The sequence below is a fragment of the Watersipora subatra genome, chromosome 5, assembly GCF_963576615.1.
Source record: "Watersipora subatra chromosome 5, tzWatSuba1.1, whole genome shotgun sequence".
In the NCBI taxonomy this organism is placed as follows: domain Eukaryota; kingdom Metazoa; phylum Bryozoa; class Gymnolaemata; order Cheilostomatida; family Watersiporidae; genus Watersipora; species Watersipora subatra.
In genome coordinates, this window is record NC_088712.1 from 66462486 (window position 1) to 66487428 (window position 24943).

General features: G+C 36.6%; 2 long non-coding RNA genes across 3 annotated transcripts; one reads left to right on the forward strand and one right to left on the reverse strand.

Moving 5' to 3' along the window:
• Positions 1–5327: 5327 nt before the first annotated feature.
• Positions 5328–6526, reverse strand: LOC137396848 (uncharacterized). Its single transcript, XR_010978630.1, has 2 exons — positions 6396–6526; positions 5328–6098 (listed from the first exon to the last, which is right to left on the reverse strand). It is a non-coding gene; the product is annotated as an uncharacterized lncRNA (long non-coding RNA).
• Positions 6527–16515: 9989 nt separating this feature from the next.
• Positions 16516–20613, forward strand: LOC137396528 (uncharacterized). Of its 2 annotated transcripts, XR_010978571.1 has the most exons (4): positions 16516–16664; positions 17649–17809; positions 18709–18843; positions 20263–20613. It is a non-coding gene; the product is annotated as an uncharacterized lncRNA (long non-coding RNA). The 2 variants fall into 2 exon arrangements; XR_010978570.1 differs by lacking the exon at positions 16516–16664 and having other exon boundaries at positions 16675–17809.
• The last annotated feature ends 4330 nt before the right edge of the window (positions 20614–24943 follow it).

The following is a 24943-nucleotide window of genomic DNA, read 5'->3' on the forward strand; positions in this document are numbered from 1 at the left end:
ATATATATATATATAATGATAATAATTACCATCTAGCTTCAGGGCTCATAGCCTCACTAGCTGAATGCCTGGCATTGCAGGGGTAATAAAACAACTTATAAACAGTTGCAGATAATGTACTGTAATTGTAATGTAGTAGGTAATGTAGTGTTTATAAGCAGTTCTATTACCCTTGCAACGCAGGGCATTCACCTAGTAATAAATGAAGCGTTGTGCATGTCTTGACAATGTTCTAATGAACTGGAATGTTTTGCAGAGATAAATTAATCATATTAGCAATGAGCATATTAGTCTTATTAGCAATGAACAAGATGAATGTTTGAAATATGTGACATATTATCTGAAAACCTACCTCAAAGAAGAATAATGGCTAATTTTGTGAATACTTTTTACAGAAGCAGCGGACCATTTTAACCTTAGCTCAAGTGTTGTTTTTGTTGGCCCAAATTTATTTTGGCTTAGTTTAACTTTAACTTAAGTGACCTCATAACACCTTTCAGAGGTACATGTATATGGTTTCATTTGATACCATGCCTTCAAAGTTTGCTCCATAATTGAATTAAGGGCAAGTCAGTTAATGTCAACTCATGCATACCTCAGATGTTTAGATTTGTCACTCTGTAGCTTTTAAATGAAGTAGACGTATTGAAAGTGATTGTGAAGTATCCCTACCATAACTTTGCTAGTAGATGAACTAGGAAGCCTCATACTAAGTCATACACTGTGAAAAGAAGAAAAGCGATGAGACATGATCAAAGTCAACTAACATTTGCAATGATTGGTGAAACATGTTTATTCATATAGAAGAGCAATAAAGGTGAAAAATTTAAACAGCAAGCAATAAGCGCTGTAAAATAGTCAGCTTGTCTGAGGTTGGGTGAACAAAATCCTCCATAACATGACAAAAGCAATCACAAAGATTCTGTTATAAATTCTGCTGATGTTCCAAGCTTTAGCTGCGGGTAACAACATCTGTAAGGGCAAAAGCTTACAAAGATGTTTGATGTCAAAGATAGTCAATGACTCCGTCCAATGCACTCGCGCAACTGCATCAAGCTTCGAAAATATAAATTCTAACTGTTTACATGTTTCAAAAAACAAATAAGTCTGGTAAATCTAAAATTTTACTGTGCAATCATCGGTGGAGTTGTAGGAAGTTGCAGCTATGTGATTGCAGCCAATTTCATGTGCAACTAAAATTGATAGTAGTTGCTGCAGTGTAAACACACCGTAAGACATTTCCACTGTAAGCCTATTGAGTGATGTCATAGCGAAGAGGCAAACTGGTAAACATGGCTAAAATAGTAAACTTTTGATTGATTACTGTTCATGCAGTCATAGAGCTTACTCCATGAATAATACCTACTTTGGGACAGCCATAGCATTGCTCAATGAGCGAATGATGGAGATGTGATGCACATGAGACTGGTGGGTTTAAATATACCATAGTCATCTATTTTGGCAGCACAACTAAATGTCTGGCCAGGTGTTTAGTTGTTAAAGGTTGACTTGCAACAAAATTCACATTACCGTTATTTGATATGAAAATATTCACTATGTCTTACTCTGTTGTGTTGTAGGTGCAAAATATGTGGAAATGTGATTACAAGCTCTTAAAAGCTCAAAAACGAACATAAAATCGCAGCCCCACGAGACTGCCGTAGTTTGGATTCCCTTTCCAAAACGGCTCAAACGTGATGTAGTTGTGAGAGATGGATTCTGTTTACACTTTCATGCAATCTTATTCGTCAAAATTTTTTCGCAAATATACTTCACGCATTCAATCAAACTATATCTATTGTTCTTACGCGTCAGTTTTATCGTCATTGTAATGCTGTCACTTTTAGCACTGATATCTTATAACTTATCGCAAAAGTTCATTAAATATTTTAACCTTACCCCGAAGGAGTACATATCATTGTCTGATAATCATGACGAGCCTGTTGGTCACCTTTGATGATCGAAAAGTGCTGCAAAATTTATTTGCAAAGTGTTGGGTCACATTATCAGATTATGACTTGCCAATTAGACCAGGCCGAAGCAAAACTGTAAAGTAGTGAGCATCTATATTTGATATGCGGTCTTTGGTAAAACCCAAAGTGTTTGTCATAAACTAATACTACGATAAGTTTTATATTGAGCTTTGTATTGGCCTTTCAATTCGCGTGAGAACATTCATGACAAGACAATAACCAAACTTCGTGGTTACGTCATAGAAATAAAGAGATTCTAAGCTATGGCGGCTTTTCGTTTTTGAGCTTTTAAGAGCTTGTAATCCCTTTTCACATATTTGGCACCTACAACACAACAGAGTAAGACATGGTGAATCGTTTAATACCAAATAACTGTAATGTGAATTTTATTGCAAGCCAACCTTTGACACAGCTGCAACTATAATGGAAGACAGCTTCAAAACAGTGCCATTATATGTTGTAGCCACATAAGTATCAAAATGATTAATAGAAATTTGTGTGTATTTCTATTTTCAGAATGGCTGTAACATATATGCAACATTCCAAAACATTATGGTTAGGATGATGGCCCATGCGCCGCACGGTGAGATGGCATAGATAGTCAACGCATAGATAGTCAACGGACTGAGCTCGTGTTAGCAGTCAGACATCCTCAGCCTGTGTAACAGTCCTTGACAGTGAGACCGTCTAGTGTAGTGCTATTTGAAGGATGTGATTAATTCGCTCATCTCTTAGAGCTCAACTAGAGAAGAGTTCAACATGCTAGAGAATTAACAGACAATAGCTGCGTTTCCATGACGCTCATAATTTGCAAACTGAGCCAATCCACAAGTTATCTGCGTCATGGAAACGGCATAAATCCGCAAGCTAAGCGAGTTTTGCGATCTACAAAACATTATCGAATCCATTGTTCTTGCCAATTATGGAAACGGCACTAGTGTTATTAATGTGCATTAGAATATCGATGACAATCACATTAAAAACATTTTCACGATTCAGTCGTTTTTATTTCCATTTCAGCAGTCTCAATGCGCCAACCTTCCAAATCATTGCTGCTAAGCTTAGCGGGGACAAGACTGCTTAGCTATTTATTGAGTCATTAATTAGGCTAGTACTTGACCTATGAGGTCAAGCCTGGTGTTAAATCCACATCAGCAAGTGTTTATTGAAACGCTCGATTGCAGAGTACAGTGTGTACATAGCAAAATGCTTAATTATTCATATTCTCTGATTGTAACGCGCAGTCACTCGTACTAATTCCTCATTGAAGTTGAGAGCACTTTTGCAGCATTTTATTACATTCAATTTACTCTTTTCTACATTTCAAGTGAACTTAGGTACAATACACCAACATTTTACTCAATCGAGGCCTGCATTTGTTTCACCTATGTTGTCATTTAAGTTCCTTCAATTTTATTGTTTGCATGCAAAACTTTAGCACAGAATAGAAAACCATTTTAATATTTAACAAGGCTCTTTAAAACACAAACAAAATTATTATTAATGAAGTATCCTTATTCAGCTTTAGTCTTGCTTCATGCAATGAAAACAACTTCTCTATAAGATATCACTGTTTTTCTGCAACAATGCTTTATTCAGTTGCAGAATTAAAAAAAAACTTTAGATAGGTTATTTTAAAATCTAAGCAAAAATCTTTAGCTGTTTTATGGTTATAAAATACCTGCAAATTTTCCAAATGTATAAAAGGAAACCTTATTGCAAATATCGTTCACAATAAACGAGCTGCTCTGTTTAAAGATCGGTCTATTGTTAGGGCAATGTTAAAAGGACTATAACTATGTTTCCATGGTGCGCAGTACTGCGATGCAGCCCCCTCCGAAGTCGAAGGGATTGTACGTTACCATGCTGCGCAGTGGTTTTCAGCAAATTAGCCAGAGAAGAGACATTGTATAAATCGAATCGCCTGATGGAGATATTGAATCGATCATGGATACCGAACATCAGAAAAGGTCTTTTTATGCTTCTGTCATCATTATACTTTTATTTACAATACACAATCACAATGTTTTACAAAACTTAACACAATTTTACAAAGTAATATATTTTTAATAAGAATTTTTAAGCAATATATTATTTAAACGTTATTTAGGACGTGCCTCCTGTTTTTCGAAAAGTGTTGGCATCGATAACAAAGTCTGGGAAAGTAATCACCTCATCCTTGTGGGCGCAGACCATAATTAAACATAGGTGAAAGAAAATCAGATTAGAAAAAAACAAGATTAGCAGGATAGCTTTTGTACTATTTCATGGCCCTCGAAGAATCCGTTTTTATGGCATGGGAGATAGGTGCAGCCACTGCGCAGTTGCTGTTTCCTTGTTGCAAATTTGCACAGACTTCGCACTGATCAGTGCGCAGTGATTTCAGTGCGAAGACGCCGTTTCCATGATTCGGAAAGGGTGAAACTCCGAAGCACTGCGCATCATGGGAAAATAGTGTATGTCAAAAACCCTCCTAAGAAGGTTGAACTGGCTAATTTTGAGCACCTAATATTACTGCTGCAATATTTGGGTAGCCCTTTTGCTAGATTAATTAAACGCTCATGCTCTAATATTGTTCGATTCATTTTGGTTCAGTAAATGTTTGTTCCAGCTGTCTCAAGCCATTTTTGGTCCTAATAGTCAAAATAGTCCTATAAAACCACGGGTACGGGTACGCTGTAAGCCTCATAAGGACACAACAGAGAGCATTTAAATCCAAATTGCTGATTACAGCTGATGTCTGATCAGAACTTTGCAGGATAAAAATAAACTAACTTGAATTGCATAAAATTTGATAAGTTCTCACAATTGTATTCACATAGTTAAACAGCTGCAAAATGGCTGAAGACTGTTTTGCCATAGATATGTTGGAGATTATATTCATGACCAGGGGAGTGTCCTACTACATGACTGACCCTGACACTATATTGAACTCATGAGTGATGTTACCACTTATACCCCATACAGAGTGAAGTAGCAGGGATAGCTCAATATGTATGTGTGCCTGTGTGTGTTGGTCTGCGTACTGCTACTCATGTTTAATTCTCAGCTTGACCTTTGGTGTATTTTAAATGCCAATGCGCTGGCTGAAGCTCACTACCCTTTCTTGAAGGTGACATTTACGAGCCTATTTAAGACCTATTAGCTATAGGAGACTGGGCAATGCAAAGCCGTGGTGTCCTACATAAATAACCGCATGCTTTGTGACAGAAGGGCAATGCTTTGTTCACTTGCAGCTGGTCAGGCAAGTGAGTCATCATTGTTTACACTGAAAGAATCAAGAGACATTTTTGTTGCTACATGTAATTTGATATAACTACTAAAGCACACAAGATATTTGTTTCAAATTTTAGATACAACGCTTATACACTATGTATTTCCTACCCTGCAAATTTATAAACATAAAGTTGAATATTTCATATAAAAAGTGCGAGTAAAAGTGTATATTGATGCACATGTATTCCAAAAGATATTGCAAAATTATCAATGTTGCCATATGCTATGGGCTAACATGTCAGATAGCTAGGTGTACAAACTGATTTCAAATGCATACACACTGGTACATCGTACGCTGATTGCAGTCTGCCATGAATATAAATGTTGGGTCTTGGGTGTTATGCAAACAGCATCAGCAAACTCGTAGAAAACAAGCGACAAATGGTACACTTTTCTAGACATACTGTGAAAGGCTACACATGACTAAAGACGACCAGTCGGCTGAGCCTTGATCTGAGATTACCCTTGTTAGCTGCTACCTTTGTAGCCTCCTGATGAATTATAATCCTGAAATATCTGGAGGTGATATTTTAACTAACGTTGCGCTGTGCAGTGGAACGAGCATGGAAATCCCCGATGCAAATTGCTTTGTAAAACCGATGAAAGAGTTTTAGTGACCACCAGCTTGTGTATGTCTGCAGTGATTCCTTGTAAGTCGACACCCTGCCGTATGCTCAGTTCTGAGCCTAGACATATCTTTGTGATGACAGGATGAGGTGGAAACAGACCACCTCTATCTTTTACACTGATTAGTATCGCATCATCCTCTGATGCGTAAACCTGGACAGGAGGCTATAAAGCTGGTGCAGTCATTGCAGTTGAGTTTTAAGCTCTGTACCTCATAACCTGCTAAATAAATATCATATGCTAATATTATTATAAAAAGCATATGTATCAACCGTAAAATAAATTTAACTACATTTCACTGATCTGCTGCAGTATTATTTCAAGCCACTCTGCTTTTTGTATATCTGCTTTATACACTAACAATAAGTGAAAGTAGCTAATACCAAAATACATTTATATACCCAAATTATGCACCACAATATGAGCAGCCATGCAGTTTAGCATATGCAGCAAGGCTGCAATGTGTGCCAGATATTTTGTTTTGTAGAAAACCTGGATATATTGGTCATATTTACCTACCGATGCACTCCACTATGTCCGAGCCAGACCTTGACAGTTCGATTGCCAGCTGTTCGCTTGATTCCAAATCATCATGGAAGTCATCGCCACCTTCTACATGACTCTTTCTTGGTTTAGATGAGAGAAGTAGGGGCAAGAGCCATCTGTGTCATTAAAATCAAGTTTTAATTGCATAACACAATTGCAAAGAATGCTATTTTTAATAAATTTCGGTAGGTCTCAGGATCTTTTCATGAGTGACATCGGAATACTGTGCCAAAATTTATCCAAAGTTTCCAAACCAGCCATTGTACCTACCACTTAGATTTAATAGCAATTACTTTTAAAAATATTATTAAATTCACATAAAAGCTTTGCATCCATAAAGCTGGTTGCCGTATGACATTAAATAATACTCAGCATTTAGGTGGCTGAATGGCATGTAGTAGAGTCGCAAGTGGTGATAAGTGAGCATGCTAGTCACAGTAAATGTAATAAACATGGGCTAGTTAAGTTGAATCAAAAAGCACTAGAAACAGTATTGCTGTTTTTCTAGCAAAAAAGCCATTTTAAAGCTGATCCAAAAAATAGGTGTGAGCTTAGCAACAAGGATAGTTACCATTTTTAGAACACATTCTCCTATTCTGTAATATATTTGATTGTTAATGTGTTTGCTTGCAGATTTCGATGCCATCTACCAAGTCCAGCATACTAATAAGTTAAGACGAAGAATCATAGTGCTATACTTTTAAAATTATAAAATAAAATACATTTGTCTACCTTTGGGTTGTTATGTATAGAGTTCCATTATAACATGTTTTATAGAGAAAACAAATAAAGCAATTGAGGATTTCAGGCCAATGCCAACAATAATAAGTCTGACAAAGATATTAATGCTCAGCAAACCAAGCCAATCAATGATTAACCAGATTTTTGAGAATACAATAGAAACACTCATGAAGAGATCTGCCATCTTACAATATTCAGTTATGAGATACACAGTTTTACAAGCAACTTGTGTGGAGTATAGTATGGAAGTTAGTGATGTACTTGCGGTTATTATACAATGTATATAGTTAAAATCAATACACTCAGATTTTCAACAGTTTTGCTGGAAACAATTTGCTGTTAGAAAGTTGCTGGCAGCAAAATCACAAACTACTATCTACAACCACCACAAACATGCTGCTTCAGTAATGAACTTGTCAATTGAATAGTTGACTGATGACATAGAAATTGTAATGACCCTCTGTTTAAAGGATTATTAACTATAAGTGCTGGATTGGTGGTTCAAGTAGTTGGTTTATGATTTGCGAATTTATAAAGGACTGTATTTTAGGTGTAGATTTAATGTCAAGAATTAGACTGGTTTGTTTTAGTTAAAAAACTTTAAAACAGAATATATTTATTAAAAATTCAAACTTTCAATTGCAAAAACATAAAATATATGAAGGCTAATCAAGTCAATGGCCGATGCTCATTGCGCAAGTCTAAAAATATAAAGAGTGATACAAGAGCAGAGTGATACGTAGAGCGTGAGTAAAACATGGAGTTCGAATTGTTTCTGATCTACACAGGCTTATATATGTTTGCCTAATCAGTCAGGCAATCGTCACATCCGTAGATCACAGACGATTGGGCGCTGCAAAGCTTCCTAGGCAGTAAGCGAGTAAGTACAAGGAAGCAGATAACATTTATGCTAAGCAGTAAAATAGCAGGTGCTAGGAAGTTGGAATAATAAATCTGCGTGTCAGGCTAGCAAGTAGCCTGGGCATGGCTCTCGTGGGGATTGGGAGAGAGAGCCTGGGACACATCGCAACACGCGGGGAAGACAACTCTAAAAGACGACTTCTGAAGTCGCTAATATCACAATCGTTATTTCCGAAGGAGTATCATGTGACGGTCTTATTTATGATCTACGCGAGTATTATGTATTATTTTTAATCTGAATTGGCAGCAAACAAACGCTGGTTAGTAAGTATGAAATGTTGGTTGCATAATAAATCAATCACGACAGTTATATTATTTCATATGTTCAATTCATTATGTTTTGATTTGATTATAATAAAAAATTGAATCAATTGAATAAAAAAAATTCACAATAACAATACAAACATAGCAAACGAATAGCAATAGAACAACAAAAATGAATTGCACGCTGCTAGTAAAGAAAAGTTTATCTAGTAAAAAGTAATCTCAGTTTTATTTTACTCACGAGTATTATTATTCGCGACAGTTATTATGAACAACTCGGACCTACCACTGCAAAACGGTGCCATCTGAAAGCAAATACTCTTTCCGAAGCCAGTAGGAAGAACTATAAATTGGTCAAGACCTGCGATAATATGTTGTAAAGCTTGAAACTGTTCTGGTCTCAGTGCGACTATGCCTAGCTTTGATAGTAATTTTTGAATGGCTCCATTTTTATCAGTATAGGAAATGAAACTGCTAACGTGAAAACGCAAGAGAATAGTAGCCTATGGTTCCTATCGTTTTATTATCAAACGAGGTATTTCGTAACCACCCAGCCTATCAAAAAAATAGCGCTTTTTACTAGATCAAGTCACGTTACCGTGACAATAGGCTTTTAAACGCGCCACATCTAATACATCGTGAGATACGAATCTAACGACACGCTTCCATTAGTATCAGTCTGAGCGTCATATGTAACATATGTCGCTCGTTTTGCAGAAGTTATCTTACCTTTTTTTCGCTATGTGTCCCAGGCTCTCTCTCCATATCCACCACGAGAGCCATGCCCAGGCTAGCTAGCAAGAGTCCAGAAAGCTGTTTCCTAATCACATCAGAAATGGTTAAATAAAAGGGGATGAGTGGTTATGTAAGAGGTGTATAATACTCTTAAGACAGGATGCATAAATACTAATATAGAAGTTGAATAACATGATGAGTTCCTTTGTTTCACAATGACAGGTATTCATGGGGTGTGTAACTAAAGATTACAAATGCTGGTCGCTTCACAAAATGGCACCACAATGCACGATTATATTAGCTCAAAATTCAAAGGCAGACACTACCACTGAAGCTGCAATAAATTAGAACTGGAAACAATTGCCAAAAATGAACTAAAGTCAGATATATGCTTCTACTGAGAAGACCCTCAAGAGAAGAAAAAAAACATCAGTTTCTATTAAGCCCCTACAACAAACTAATAAGCATTAAACCTGACACCACTGCCCTACTAGAGCAGATACACGATGTGACCAACCAACAATATTCGTTATAATAGCTTTTGCATAACATAAGTTTCCTCCTAAAAGCAGAAAGCTAAATCTAACAGACTAAAGCTGCGGTCACAGCAGCCGATTTTGGGTCAATTCTCTGACCAATTTTTCTACTGACCGAGAATCGTATCTTGTGAACAGCGCAAACAAGCCTGATACCGATATAGTCCAAAGAGAAAATTTTTTTTCAAAGCCGATATTCTATTTGAGTAGCCAATGACATCTTTTTTACCGTGAGTCATAGTGTCATTAAAGCCTGGTTTCCATATGACAGCACAATGATCGTGCGCAGCCCAGTGATCGTGCACAATGCATTTCATGGGCCGCGATGCGGTGTTTCCATATCGCGCGTAGGCACCGCGCTTGCATTGGACAGAGTGGATAATTTCCTTACTTTTTCGTAGGAGAGACAGATTTCTTCGGAAAACAGCCCTCCGTTTGAATTATGGGATGGGTTGACAAGGTCTAGCGGTGTATTGTGGGATACATAATCGTGCGCACCCATCGCAAGGACCCATTCTGTTGGATCCTTGCGATTAGCGTACGCACGTCGCGCTATCGTCGTGTGTTGAAGTTTCCATATCACAGCTGGCCTACGCACGCAGGACGTCGCGGCCTTGTGCTGTCATATGGAAACCAGGCTTTAATATGAACACCATATTTGTCTTCACACCTGTGTATGCTATTGTCATAGCTTCACTCATGAGTAACAGCAACCCGGAAAACTGCTGTGGAATTGTTGCTCAGGTTCAATTATCATAGCGACCACATGCTAATTGAAGTATCTGCTGTTATTATAATAGTTGAAGCACATTATGTTAGCAAAAGATCGTCCTCCTTATGGTTATCCATTATTAGCGATGAGCAGTGCAAAATAATCAGGCAGCTTGCTAAAAAAGTTCACTAAAAACATAGTAGGAAACAGTCAGCAAAATTCAAGGAGTGACTCACTAAAATATATCAGCTAAAGTTATCTGACCCTGCAAATAAAAAACGGACAAAATCACCCACTCTCAGATCAAACTTGGCCTCTGCACAATGGCTGATCTGAACGCAGCTTAATACTAAAGCCTGGTTCACATATCGATTGCGAAACTCTGGCGGTAACTTGCGCAGCAAAACGCTTGCGGCACTAGGCTCGGTGGCATATGTTCACATATAAGCTACATCGCTAAACATAATCGAGGAATCACATAAAATGTTCGCTCGCCATGCCGTTTCTATAATGGTGACCTTCACCTGTACGAGCATTACATGAAGGTTTTGCCTGCGGCCTTTTGCGACATTTGAACAGCCCTAAACTATTGCGAGGCCGTCTGCAACTATCGGCGGTCCTTGGCTGTACCCGGCGCATAGGTTCCCATTTCACCGCTAATAGCATGCGGTGCTGTCGCCAGTACTTTGCGACGTGTATGGGAACAGGCGAGTGACCAGAGCACACATACACACACACAAACAAACTGCTTATGAATCATTCAATAAACTAGTGGACAACCAAAGCGACACAAATGATTGTCCATACTGGTTAGGTTATTAAACTATTGAGGCACTCTGCTTGCGCAAACTCTAGTGCGTTCTATACAAGAGGTCAGAGGCTTTTCTGCTCCTTCCAACCTCGGACAAACAGCACAAATAAGCCTAATTGCCAAAGAAATAAGTATAACATAATAATTCATGTAGTAATTGGACAAGCACTGATCATTTTTAGTACCAAAGATGGCTGTGATTCTTTGTAAAGTGGTTAACCTCATCCTATTCTGATATTCGATATTCTAGAGCACTTGCACTATTTAATTGAAAAAATAAAATAAAAATCATGACTAGGCTGAATTATTAATAACAGTGACTATATACATGTAGAAACGTGTGTATACAAAGGTTACTGCTGCAGCAGAAGCTACTTTGAAAAAAGTATTGAAAAAGTTTTTATGGACGATACCAGTACAAATGTATAGCAATGAAGCGCACCAGGGTACTTTGTAGATTTAGCGATTGCTTTATAAGAAACCGAAAATAGGAGTGTAGCAGGACATCTGAAATTGAAACGTCACATTAAAAGATAGGTAATGGATTTTAAAATGACTTTATAAAAATTAAACAAATGGTAATATTAGTTAATAGTAAAAATTACATATACATTTAGTTAGTAACCTACAATCGCAATACGGATACTGAAAAAAAGATGGCCGAAAATCACAATCTTGTGGTTAGTTATGCGTGTTTGCAAACTTGCGATTACAATCTTCGCAAGTTTAAATCCTCTGCGAAGCGAATTTTTTATTACTAAAACTATCCGTATACAACTGGACCGACCGACAAACGCTCACATTTATATATAGATTGAATGTCATCCGCTGCTAACAGTATTGCATTGTAACATATTGCCACAATTTATTTTACCATTGCTTTAACTTATTGAATAATTATATTAATTACACTAACTATCATGGTTGTTTTACTTTAATTTTGGTCAGCTGCCAATGACATCTTCGATAACAGAATGATTTTGGAGAGACCTCTGCAAAAGGCTATGTAATATTGTATAGCCCTTCGGACCTCTATAGAACCTCTCAGCTATGTATGTATGGACCACGTGATGTAATGGAAGGTGCACCAGTAATAGATTCGCTTACTTGAAACACAGCCTTTTAGTAATGTTGCAAAGGTGACACGCTAAAGCCGTGGTCACGCGATGACCGAACTGACTTAGGTTTGGAGGTTAGTTTACTTCGGGTCGGCTAAGCCACATGTCACATGGCATCCGAAGTCAGTTCGCCTCCTAGATACCATACGCATGGAGACAGGACACTGTTTCATTGGTAGTTTTTATGTATTTAAACTAAATATTTCTATTGTAAACAAAAAACTTTGAGGAACAATTATTAATTATTATTACACAGCAGACTTATCAGAAGATCGTTCAGCTGCTCAGAATAAATCACTCGATAGAAAAATTTTGCCAAACCTTCCATCAACAAAATTATACTTTTTGTTAATATATGAATGTTTTTCTATGCTGAGTACATAACAAACAAAAACAGTCTTCATCATAGTACTGTGGTTTTACATAAATAAAACAGGCAACGATTATTCATCAGGATGAGTATGACACATTACTTATATTCTACAGGAAATAAAACCACAACCATTCTTTAACATTTATGCAAAACTCAAGCACAACATCTTACATTCATGCAACACAATCACAAGTCCGGGAGAGCCTTGTCATAAATTGTTTGATGTTGTTTATTTAACCAAATAAAAAGATCGTCCCATTTCTATTTACCTTTGCTCACACGCACGTAAATAGAAATGTGACGAGTGCTCGGTAGAATTTTAACCAGCCAATAAACGCAAGGGTTCGACCACAAAATTTCGAGCAGGATCGAAATGGTTCGTTTCAGCCAGAAATGTCTTCGGCTGAACAGTTTACAACTGACAGCGACGTTGTTTTGTGTCGTTTAGTTCGTTTCGGCTCTCACGTGACCACTGACCACCCTTAAAGAGTATTGATGAGTAAGAAATTTGTAAGCTGCGAGTCTAAGATACACCGGTAACTGCTCAGTTGAGCGATAATCCCATTGAAATACAATTCTTGGATAATACTGTGATAGTGTGGCATCATGCGGATCGATCACCCATAGACTCCCCTTCAATCTATTGCATGTGCGTTTCTATTAATAAGACAAAACTGTCACCATAGAGCTATAAGCTGGGCTGACTAATACTTTTTAACGAATGCCATAGCTGTTTAGTAGTTAAAAGTTACCGGAGAAGTGGAATTGTCTGCTCCAAGGAGAGATAGCTTTATCGTTGCAACATTATGTGTAGACGTGAACAGAGCCGTATAGCACACATGTGAGCTCTACGACTCTGAGAGTGAATTTTAAAAAGCTGAAGTTTTTGTTGTTGATGAAAAGCAGCTTAGTCTCCAAAGCTTTAGTTTTAGTCTTAAAGGTTGACTTGCGACAAAATTCACATTACAGTTATTTGGTATCAAAAGATTCACCATGTCTTACATTGTTGTGTTGTAGGTGCCAAATATGTGGAAATGTGATTACAAGCTCTTGAAAGCTCAAAAACGAAAAGCCGCCGCAAATTGGAATCTGTTTATTTCTCTGACGTAGTTCTGACAGTTTGGTTATTGTCTTGTTACGTGATGTTCTCATGTGAATTGAAAGGCCAATAAAAAGCTCCATATAAAACTTATCGTAGCACTAGTTTATGACAAACACTTCGGGTTTTACCAAAGACCCCATATCAAATATAGATGCGTGCTACTTTCAACTTTGTTTTGGCTTGATCTAATCGTCAAGTCGTAATCTGATCATGTGACCCAATACTTCGCAAATAATTTTTGCAGCAATTTTCGAATATCACATGTGACCAACAGGCTCATCATGATTATCAGACAATGATATGTACGCCTTCGAACTAAGGATAGAAAGTTTAACGACTTTTTACGGTAAGTTATAATATATCAGAGCTAAAAGTGACAGCATTACAATGACGATAAAATAGACGCGTAAGAACAATAGACCTGGTTTTATTGAATGTGTGAAATATATTTGTGAAAATATTTTGACGAATGAGGTTGCATGAAAGTGTAAACAGAAACCATCCTGTAACAACTACGTCCCATTTGAGCCGCTTTGGAAAGAGAATTCAAACTACGGTGGTCTCATGTGGCTGCGATTAACTGTTGGTTTTTAGCTTTTAAAAGCTTTTAATCACATTCCTATATAATTTGCACCTACAACACAACAGAATAAGACATGGTGAATCTTTTGATATCAAATAACTGTAATGTGAATTTTGTTGCAAGTCAACCTTTAACAATAGGTCATATATAACAATCTTATTTTTTGTTCATGAAATGACGAGAACACCTATTGTAGGTTTTCGTAAACAGTGTTAAATAATACAGTGTGATATTCACTGTTCTTTTGAAACCTTTGGCTCAGTTTTTGTTGTTGCTTGTCACAGTAGATATTACAAATAATTAACAAAACAATGAAGTGTTCAGTTATTGTTATTAGCTTGCTTATATGACATTGTCAATTTACTAAACAAATCTTCCTTTTGCAATTACAAAATAGTTTGCGCCCATCTGGGGCATTGGTCAGTAATGACACAAGAAACAACCATCGTAACCGAGCCTGTCAACTTGCAGAAAATTCTCACATAGACGATTTATACAGCTTAAAGGCAATTACGCGGCTATATCAAACAGTCAGTTCACATACCCGTTGAAATGATTGTTGTATTGTCAGATTTGCTCTTTACAAAATAAGAAAAAGGGGGATGCACCTTCAAAAAAATTTCCAAACCTTTATGCAATCTTGTTGTTGAATTTAACTCGAAGAGAGATTATCTCATTTATATCAAATTGTAAAAATCACAATTAGATAAATTACAGAAATTAAAAATTACAGTTACTACATGGTCATGTCATAATAATTAGTCTACATGTATTTGCTAGAATAGACCATGGATCCGCATAAAGTTACTTCCACTTGGCGATGCGTAAATAATTTTGGCAAAGATAAATTTTCTTAGAATTGTGTAACATATTAGCAGACAAATCACTGAAAATTATGTTTTTTTACAAGGAATGTTAGAAGTGAAAAGGTTGCTTTGCTTGTTGTCTGATGGATTATTTTTGGACTCAACAAAGTTTCATGCTGTAAATAAAAAATGATTATTGAGTCTTGACTGACAACTTGCAACTTCGTTTTTCTTTTCAGTCAGTACAATAAATAGTTGTGTAACATAAACATGATGTACTGCTCACAAAAAATCACCTCAAAATCTCTTTCTCATAAAATGTCTTCAACTTATTCACTACGTAATTCATTTTAGGTTGAACATAATTAATTTGTATCAACAAAAGCCATTCAAACAGCTGCTCACAAAATGGGTCAGGCCAAACAAGGCAAGTCTTCGTCAGATGCGATGAAATTCGTATGCTCTCTACGAGCGCGTTTCAGAGCTTTTGTGCTTATAGATGTTGGGAATCATCCGCAGTTAACGTTTCACATGAAATGAATACAAATGCTATATATATAATGCTTATAAGAATCCTTTACTGTCAGTTTCACATGAGCACACACTACAATAGTCTCCATACTAAGCATTTGAACCAAGAAAATCTGAATCCATTCACTTGTAGCTACAAAAAGAGAACCAAACCACATAATATAAAAAAGTTCCAGTGAGGGGCTTCCGTCTGATTTAAATTGTCTGTAAGCCCCACAGAGGGGCTTATAGTAGTGCATGAGTTAAATCGGTCACCACAAGGCAAATATGGTATTCATTATTCGATATCAAGTTGATTTCAACCCTTCGGGCACCATTTTCGCAGGTCTGCGAGTGTGCAGTGGCTTTGTGTAAGGCAGTTTTGTAACTGATCAACAATTTGAGGTTTCTTACCAAATAGCGTCAAATCACGTCCATTAGTAGTGAATAAATCACTCGGCGATATTTATTCAGAACTCTTTTAGCAGTTTTAACATAACATCATGAGTATAGGCAGCGGTAATCACATCGGTAGTTTCAGAAAAAATCACCAACTTGTCGGAATCTCCAACAGGTATTCGGCGTTAAGTATGACTCGCTTGGTCTTCCATAACCGTGGTTTTACGACGTTTTGTCAGTTTACGTCTATTAAATCTTTACAAAGAGATTAAACGCTTTTTTGTATTGCTGTATAATGAACCAAAATATCAACCGAGATTGTTTGTGGGCATATACATAGAATTTAGTTATAACTTTTCGGAATTTATGAAGTTCGATGCGTGGGAAAGCTAAAAATCCGCATCGTACTCCTTCGAAAGATTTCGAAGGTATGCATTTACATCGTATTATGCCTGAAAATATCGGACAAGGCAAAACTAGGAGGAGGAAATATCCGCCATACTGATTTATTTTTCCGGTTAATGTAGTTTAATTAATGATTTAACGATGCTTAACTCATCTGCAATACTTGCAATAAAATTCACAATATAGTAATAATTGATATTGACGCTCTTTGCGATCGTTATTGCAGGTGAGTAAAGTTTTTTGCATTGGTACAAATTCAAGTTTTTCTCCGTAAATAAAACCGAGTGTTAAAGACTGTGTTTCTAAATAATTGCACTCCATGGTGGTAAACTGCAGTGGATTATCGTTCTTGGATGCGTTTGACGTTGGAAAACAGCTTGAAAAGCATTTGCGAGTCATAGAATGGATATAATTTGTCTTTAAAATGTCACGCTTCTGTAAACAGGAATTCATTAAAAAGAGTAGGCCTATGGCACTAAAAGGGTTACATATTGCTTTCGTTCTTTAACTGTACCTCTGTGCTTTAAGAGAAGTACAACTTTTAATATGATTTTTTTCACGTATCACAGCGATGTTATCGAATGTCTTAATAACTGATAAAAACACTTTTGCTGGTTGAGCGAGCTTTTGCTAATAGAATTGAAATGGCTTTGAAGCCATATATGCGTAGAAAAATGTGTAAAGCATGTTACTGAGTAGTAGCATGTATCTTTTGATTTCATTACCTACTTCAGAGGCATTGTTGATAATAAATCTCATTGCGAGTGACTGTGTGTTGTGTACAAACGGAGTAATGGTGAATCATTAATAGTTTTTGACTGCCATAAAATAGAGAAGACAACTCTGATGTGACAAACTGTGATACACGTTTGAACGCCATTTCCTAAACTTAATTTGAAGAATTCTTTCTTTGCCATTATTTTTGTCTCCAAAATTTCATAAAGATGAAGATCTATACGCATATATCAAATGAGTAAAGACATGTTTGTTAGTCACTGAGCTACTAAACTTGTTATTCAGTTGGAAAATGTTGAGCAATATTAGTAGTGACCAACCAGCAGTTTTTAGTGGCCAGATTTAGGGTTTGCAACTACAAGGTTATCGGTTCAATCTCAGTCCAAGTCCATAACCATTAGATTCTTACCATATAGATAGTTTATCGATTTGTTGTTTGCAAGATCTCTAATGTGGTTTGTTTGCGATTTTTTAGAATGAATCTCACAAGATCTGGCCATTATCCTTGCAACTAATCGTCTAATCGCTATCTAGTCAATCACCACTACTATGGTCAATTTGCCAACCATACACCGGTTCGGCTCAACAGTGAATTCTCCATAACCAATTGAATCGGTATCAATAAATGTGGGACAGGTGAGATCTAGACATATTTCTTGCATTTTTCCATCACTATTGCAAATTTTCCATGTCTGTGTTTTTATTATACATGTTGTAGGCTTACTAATATGTTATCAATATGCTTTAATTCAGCTACATGGAAAGTTTGTTTATTTGTGCCCTAAGCCCTTAACGTCATGACAACCATATCAAATTCGATAAACATACCATATAATATTCAGTACATAAGACCAGTCCTTCTAATGCAATGTCGCCTCGCGCACTGACCAGTGTGTTTTTATGCTACACCTACAAGCTTCCAGCTCGCTGCGCTGGAAGATGTTACCATAGAGCATTTGTGTTTGAATCCCAACAGTGACTTCGTTTCTTTCATGAATTTAAATAGTATTGCTGCGGTGTCTGCACAAAAATACGACGGTAATGTAATTCATGGCACGATTTCTAGTAAAATTCAACTTCAAAAAACCGTTGCAAATCAAAATTACATGATATCACATATAGGAATTTATTTATAAAATAGTGAAATACCAGTAATCCTACTCAATGTGAGCTGATTGGAACACCAGGTCCCCATTATTCACCATTCGAAATGTCATCACTAGGATTCTCTTCTGGAATTACGTGATATGTTTTGAATTTGATGTTGGTTTTTGTAGTATCTGCCTACAAGGCCACACTTCAGTAATCCATTTGACACATCCACTATTGGGCATTCACACCTTTTTCTTGTACATGAATCACGATTCCTGACAGAAATCTGTCTTGAGGCATTGCTACTCTGTTGAATACCTATTATCCGAGGTAGCGGTTTTGTTCTTGTATTGAGGTGAACCAGTACGTTGGTTAAGTGCTTGTTTTTTGTTCCCTGTGATCTTCACTATAACATGCTACTCTCAGTCTTTTGTTAATTGTAGTATTCCCGACGGCACCAAAAATGGTGTCCTTACTGATGGTGTTTTGAATGCCATTTCCTCAGCTACGCATTGCCCGCCTCTGATCCCGATTGAACTATTAGCGAATAAAAGATTTGGGCCATGGAAGAAGTTACGGTATGTACATGTCAAAACCAGGATTTTCGAACCAAACTTCAGATCTCGACTTGTACTCTGGAATTTACGATAGATCTATAGTTACTCTCCCTTTAACTGTGATTTTTGTTATTGAAAGTTGGAAAAATTAGTTTCAAATTTAGAAATGCTGTAGTACAAAACGTAGATTTTTTTGGCAGATTGGAAGCACATTTTAACACTAACTACCTAGCACATCAGAATTTTAAGCAGAGAAAATATGGAAATCTAAGAGTTGTGTGCACATGTACATAATTAAGAAAGCAACTCTTGAAAGTTTGCATTGTGTTAGATTATGTATAACTTGTGATAAGCATGATAGGTTGAGAATTGTGCTGCCTTTTACCAAAACGTCAACTTAGAGCTAGTAGTGCGATGTAATTTTTTTTTCTCTTTTTATGACATGATTTTCAGCTATTTTATTGTGATATAAGATAGGTATGATTGAGGAATTTGACAATATGTAAGAGGCAACAATAGCCGATTGACTATGTATTTTTAAAAGAGTGTACGCGCTAATTCAAACAAGCTTATAAAGGAAATTGAAAAGGCAGGCTGCTCGCATACTTCTAGATCAACTAAAACTTACAAAATCTTATCGTTTAATTTTTAATTTTTAATTTTTCATTAAATATCTGCACGGCGTTTCTTAAAGCTTTGGAACAATCTGCAATAGCATTAGCAGTGCTTCTCATTTACCTGCGTCTATAGCTGTTTGCACATATAGCGTCTCATCGGAAAGGTTTACTCCAAGTGAATAACTCGACTAATGCGGAGTTGTTAGCTTACAGTTTGTTATTATTTTTTAATGGATATGTCCAAGTTCGTGTTTTTGGCTACATGAGATTTACTAATTAATTTACCGCATTGCTATTCTACAACAACTCTTAAATTTCAAATTATTAAAATGATAATTCAGCATAAGAACAATGCGACTAGGACATTAGTTGCTTCTGAAGAAACTTACTATTAGTGCAACCCTAAATATGATATGTTTGTGCATTTTTCATAATATGCCAATATGAATTTGCAGCCTTATAGGAAGCTCAGTTATGAAGCAATTAAATAAAAAGCTGATTAGGATGTTTGAAAATATGGTGGTTGTGCACTCTTGTATCCAGCTGTGCCTATTATGAGGAATCGCGATTCCAAAAACTTGAATGAGTGGACAATTTTGCCTTATTATAGAGTGCCCACAAATAGTGAAAAGAAAAGTATTGCTGGTACTATTTCATGTATCTAGCAAGTGACACCGTGATGTGGCAGATCAACCTCGATGTTCATAATTACTTTGTTAACAGGTTGTTGCCATATTTAGTTTATACTCATATTTGCTTTGTTTGTATTCTGTACTTTTTAGCAGTTCTCATCTGCTAATATAAATGCTTCTTCACATTTCAGGCCTGTACTGAAGGATTGTAGTGTAATCTGAATTGTTGGATGAAAGAACAGCCTTCGCCACCACAATCCAAGGACGAGCTGGAAAAACTTTAGTCTAATGTGGTAAAGCATTTGGTGGACTGTAGCATTATTCACAAATATGATCATAGCTTTGCTTGTTTGTCTCTGTGTATCATTGATATATAATTTATTCTGGTGTAAAGGTTGTGGTATTTTTCTGCCATGTTTTGATGATGACAATATATATAGAGTTTAGTCATTTTATAGCTATATTTTTATTGTGTTTCATATTATTTTTTGTTATTATATCATGCAACTGTTTGTACCAAAATATACAGCTTCGGAACCATGCCCTAACTATTGAGATGCTCACAAAGATTATTTTAAGAATAATCTAGTAATAGTCTTCGTATATATCTAAGGTGCAATATTTGTTGAATGTCCGTCAGCCTTGAGAAGAGATGTTGTGTGAAGGTTAAGCATGGTACGTTATAGAAAAGTTAGGTTGCTTCGGAGGCGTAATGTTGGTGGAATGTTGTATAGCTTAAGGAAAAAATATTGTCGACGGTTATGCTCGGTACATTATAGTAACATTGTACGCAATTCATTAGAGGAACATTCTGCGAAACATCAAAATGTTAGATATTGTCTACACAATTACACCCTATTAATGTTCTGCACGAAAATGTTCCTGGGATGTTAGCGAATATCTTTGAAGCAACTTCATGAAAGGCATGCTTGTGGAATATTCTGTAACATTCTCCCCATGTCGCAGGAATTTTGCACCAGATCATCTGCTGAATGTTCCATAATGGTGAAACGCCACACTGTTCCGAATATATTAGAAGACAATATTATGTGAATGTTTATACCCAAACATTTCAAAGTAGCAATCCTGTAACATTGCTGGAACATACGATAACAATGTTTTGTAAAAACGTTATAATAACGTTAGCAAACCTTTTCCTCTAACGTTCTAGCTAGAATGGTACAAAAAAGCATGATTTAATTTTTGGAAGTTGTCACCCTTTCATAACAAAAAATTATTTAAAATGAAACAAATTAAAAATTTTATAGATTTTTCATTACAGATATAAAAACAAACAAAATAATGAATAAAAATAATGATAAATTTGAATGATTTATGTAAATGAAATAAAAAGTCACTACAAATTTCAATTTTCGCACTTCATTAGACATATTCCAAAAATGACTAGGGTCCATTAGGCTCCAATTGTGCGTTAAAGTGTCAAAATAGACGCAACAGCGTAAACGCGTCGCAACTGACCAAGTCGCCTTATGTACTATTTGTGTCAGATGTATGTTGATAATCTATCCTCTGATAAATTAACCCCACGTTATCGTCTAACAGGCTGACGCGTATGTAAATCATTTCGTTAGTAGAGCGAGCCCAATGCCCACTAACTTGAATGACCTTTAAATTTCGTTTTAGCACAACGAGATTACCGCGGCAAGGAAAGCAATGTGCGGTAGCTAGGAATATTGTATAATAAAGATGGAAAATCCCTATGCGTTAATGTCCCACTAATGTTCTATGCATAACCTTCCTGGGATGTTAGCTAATAGCCTTGAGACAATCTTATGGAAGAAATGTTCGTGGAATATTACGCAATGTTCTCCCAATATTGTGGGAATGTTATGCGAGATCATTTGCTAACATTCCAGCAACGTATTTCCAACAACGTTGCTGGGACGTTGTGGGAAATACGTTCCAGCAACGTATTTCCCACAACGTTGTAGGGACATTATGGGAAATACGTTCCAGCAAAGTATTTCCCACAACATTGATGGAACGTTGTGAGAGTTACATTCCAGCAATGTATCTCCCACAACGTTGCTGGAACGTTGAAAATGTGTCTACAAATAATCTTGTGACAACGTTACGATGAAACGTTTCTGGGACTTTTCGGAACATCCCTGGAACGTGCTGGGAACGTAAAATTGTTAGTTGGGAGGCTATGAAGCAGATGAAATTGATACAGAAAAGGAGTAAAGTTGTCAATAGGAACCAATAATACTGCAGTTATGGTAGTCATTAAATTAAAACATCAAGTCTGGCTTTCCTTTTTGAAGGACCAATTGGGTAAATTGGAAAATATTTGAGAACAGATTAGGCTATTTACATGTATTTTACTGTTCAGGTAACATAACATTCACATAGCATGTACGTTCAAGGAATGGATTATTCGCATTGTGTGAGCATCTGCTGTATTGTACCCATGCTTGGGGCCACTAGTGAGTATTGAGCACACTGCACTATTTGCTGGCTAGACGACAGTAAGGTGCACTAGGCACTGCACTAGCACTAGTGCATGGCATAGTAATAATATAAAATGCACTAGGCACTGCACTAGCAGAAATTCTTGTGCACTAGGCACTGCACTAGCACTAGTGAATCGAAAAGTGAAGTCAAAATGCACTAGGCACTGCAATAGCAAAAATTCCTGTGCACTAGACATTGCACTAGCACTAGTGCAGTGTAAAATCATAAATGCACTAGACACTTCACTATTAAACTTCACTAGACACTAGACCAATGAGCTTTTTTGCTATAGCCGCTGCAAGAATTGCTTGCTAATCAACAGGTATCTACTGCTATCCACTGCAATAGAACAATTATAGCCGTACAAAGGATGTCAGCCATGCATTTGTCAAATAAACTAGCCTCACCTAAAATTTCAAACAAACCATAGACCTACAATAATGCTCAATATTAAATAGTGCAGATGACAACAGATATTAAATAGTGCAATGTATTACAATTACAATAACTAAATATACTAAGCTAGCATGGAATGAAAGAATTCACTTCTTATTACATAAATGTAATATGTACAACAAGAAAATCTACCCTTGGATAAACCAGTATCATGTAAACCGTAAGTCATATTGATGGCAAAATTGATAAGCAATATTGTTCAGAGAAGATGTTTATTAGACCGAAGGAACATTAGCCTTTAAAAGTTGGCGTCAGTCAGTTTAGATCTAGTTTAGACTAGTGCATACTATGTTGCACTAGGCACTGCACTTGCACTAGTGCATTTATGAAAGTTTCCAATCCGCACTAGGCATTGCACTAGAGCATTTTATGTTGCACTGTGCACTGCACTTGCACTAGTGCGTTTATGGGAATTTTCCAATCCGCACTAGGCACTGCACTAGTACATACCATGTCACGCTAAGCACTGCACTTGCACTAGTGCACCCAGGGACTCATGTCAAATTTGCACTAGCATTGCACTAGACATGTCTATTTTTAAATTGCACTGCACTATGCACTGCACCAGTACAGTGCACTAGTGCAGTGCGCACTGCACTGCTAGTGGCCCCAAGCCTGATTGTACCGATCCAATTTCTTATGGTTCTGGTGTGATGTCAGTTCATCATTGTGTTTCACTGATCTATTGTATTTACATATTGCTAATCTAATCCTTGTCATGGACAGTGGTTTATTTACATAGAGACCTAACTGATAGTGGGGAGGCCCATGGCTGCCCGGTTCAGTATTTACAACGGTAGCTTGAGATCTTGGTAATAGGTAACCTTTGCAGGCTGTGACAATCAAGCATGTGTTTGCTTCCCATGGGTATGACTTAGAACACATCTCAATCAGTTCCTTTTGCTAGCGAGTCAGCGGACCACAAATGTTTTGTTTTTATTAATTTGATGATTTGGAGTTATGGCATATGTAGCATACATGAGAGGAAAACTTTTGTTTCTCGATGTTCTAGTTTTGTGTTTTCTGTATAATAACTGCTTTTTGATTGGGCCGCTGGGAAATAATTTCAATTTGAGTTTTTAAACACCCTTATTTCGAACCAAACCGAGACAGCACTACAACACCAATGTACTCTGACTGCTGTCGGAATAGCAGAATAGGTATGCTGCCAGTTTTATGCACTGGGAGAGATTATCATGTGCAACAACTATGTACACAATTAGTATTAGTTGTGCAAACTTTGTGATATTCAGTGTCTGAATATCTGTGTTCTATTCTTGTGCTGTGCAATCTTTTTTCTTCATACACTTAGCGCGACTTTAGATGGACACGGCACTTATTATAGTAAAGATCAATATGAGTATATATCACTTTCACCGGCTGGTTTCCATAGTTTCTGTCAGTAACCTAATATTTAGGTCAGACTAGTGTATCTTTGTGTTTCTTTATTAACTCTCTATGTCTATGACTGCTGACACAATGTGTCTATTAAGTTACTGCTGACATACTTCAATACCTATAATAATATCCATATAATATCATATATTTTAGCTGACAGTTCACTTTACTATGTACATATACATTATTTTATGTAATGTGTTTATTTTAATACTGTGTGTAATTACCGAGAGTATACTGCCTCGATACATCTACCTGCGGTCTATCTGATTGAATATGAACAAAATTTCAGGCATCTCTGGTACTACTGCAAGAGTGTCTCCTCTAAGAGCATTATTGATATGGACATACACTTCATGTCTCCAGATCATTAAATTACGGAGGATATTCAACGTTTTGTAAATGATTACAGAATAATTGGATTGATAGAAACAGTAACTGTCTGCCACATATCAATTATGCTACTGATATTAGAGGTATAAACAATAGGCAGATTCAGGGATGTCTTTTTCATATTGATTGCTGCTAGGGCCATAAACCTTG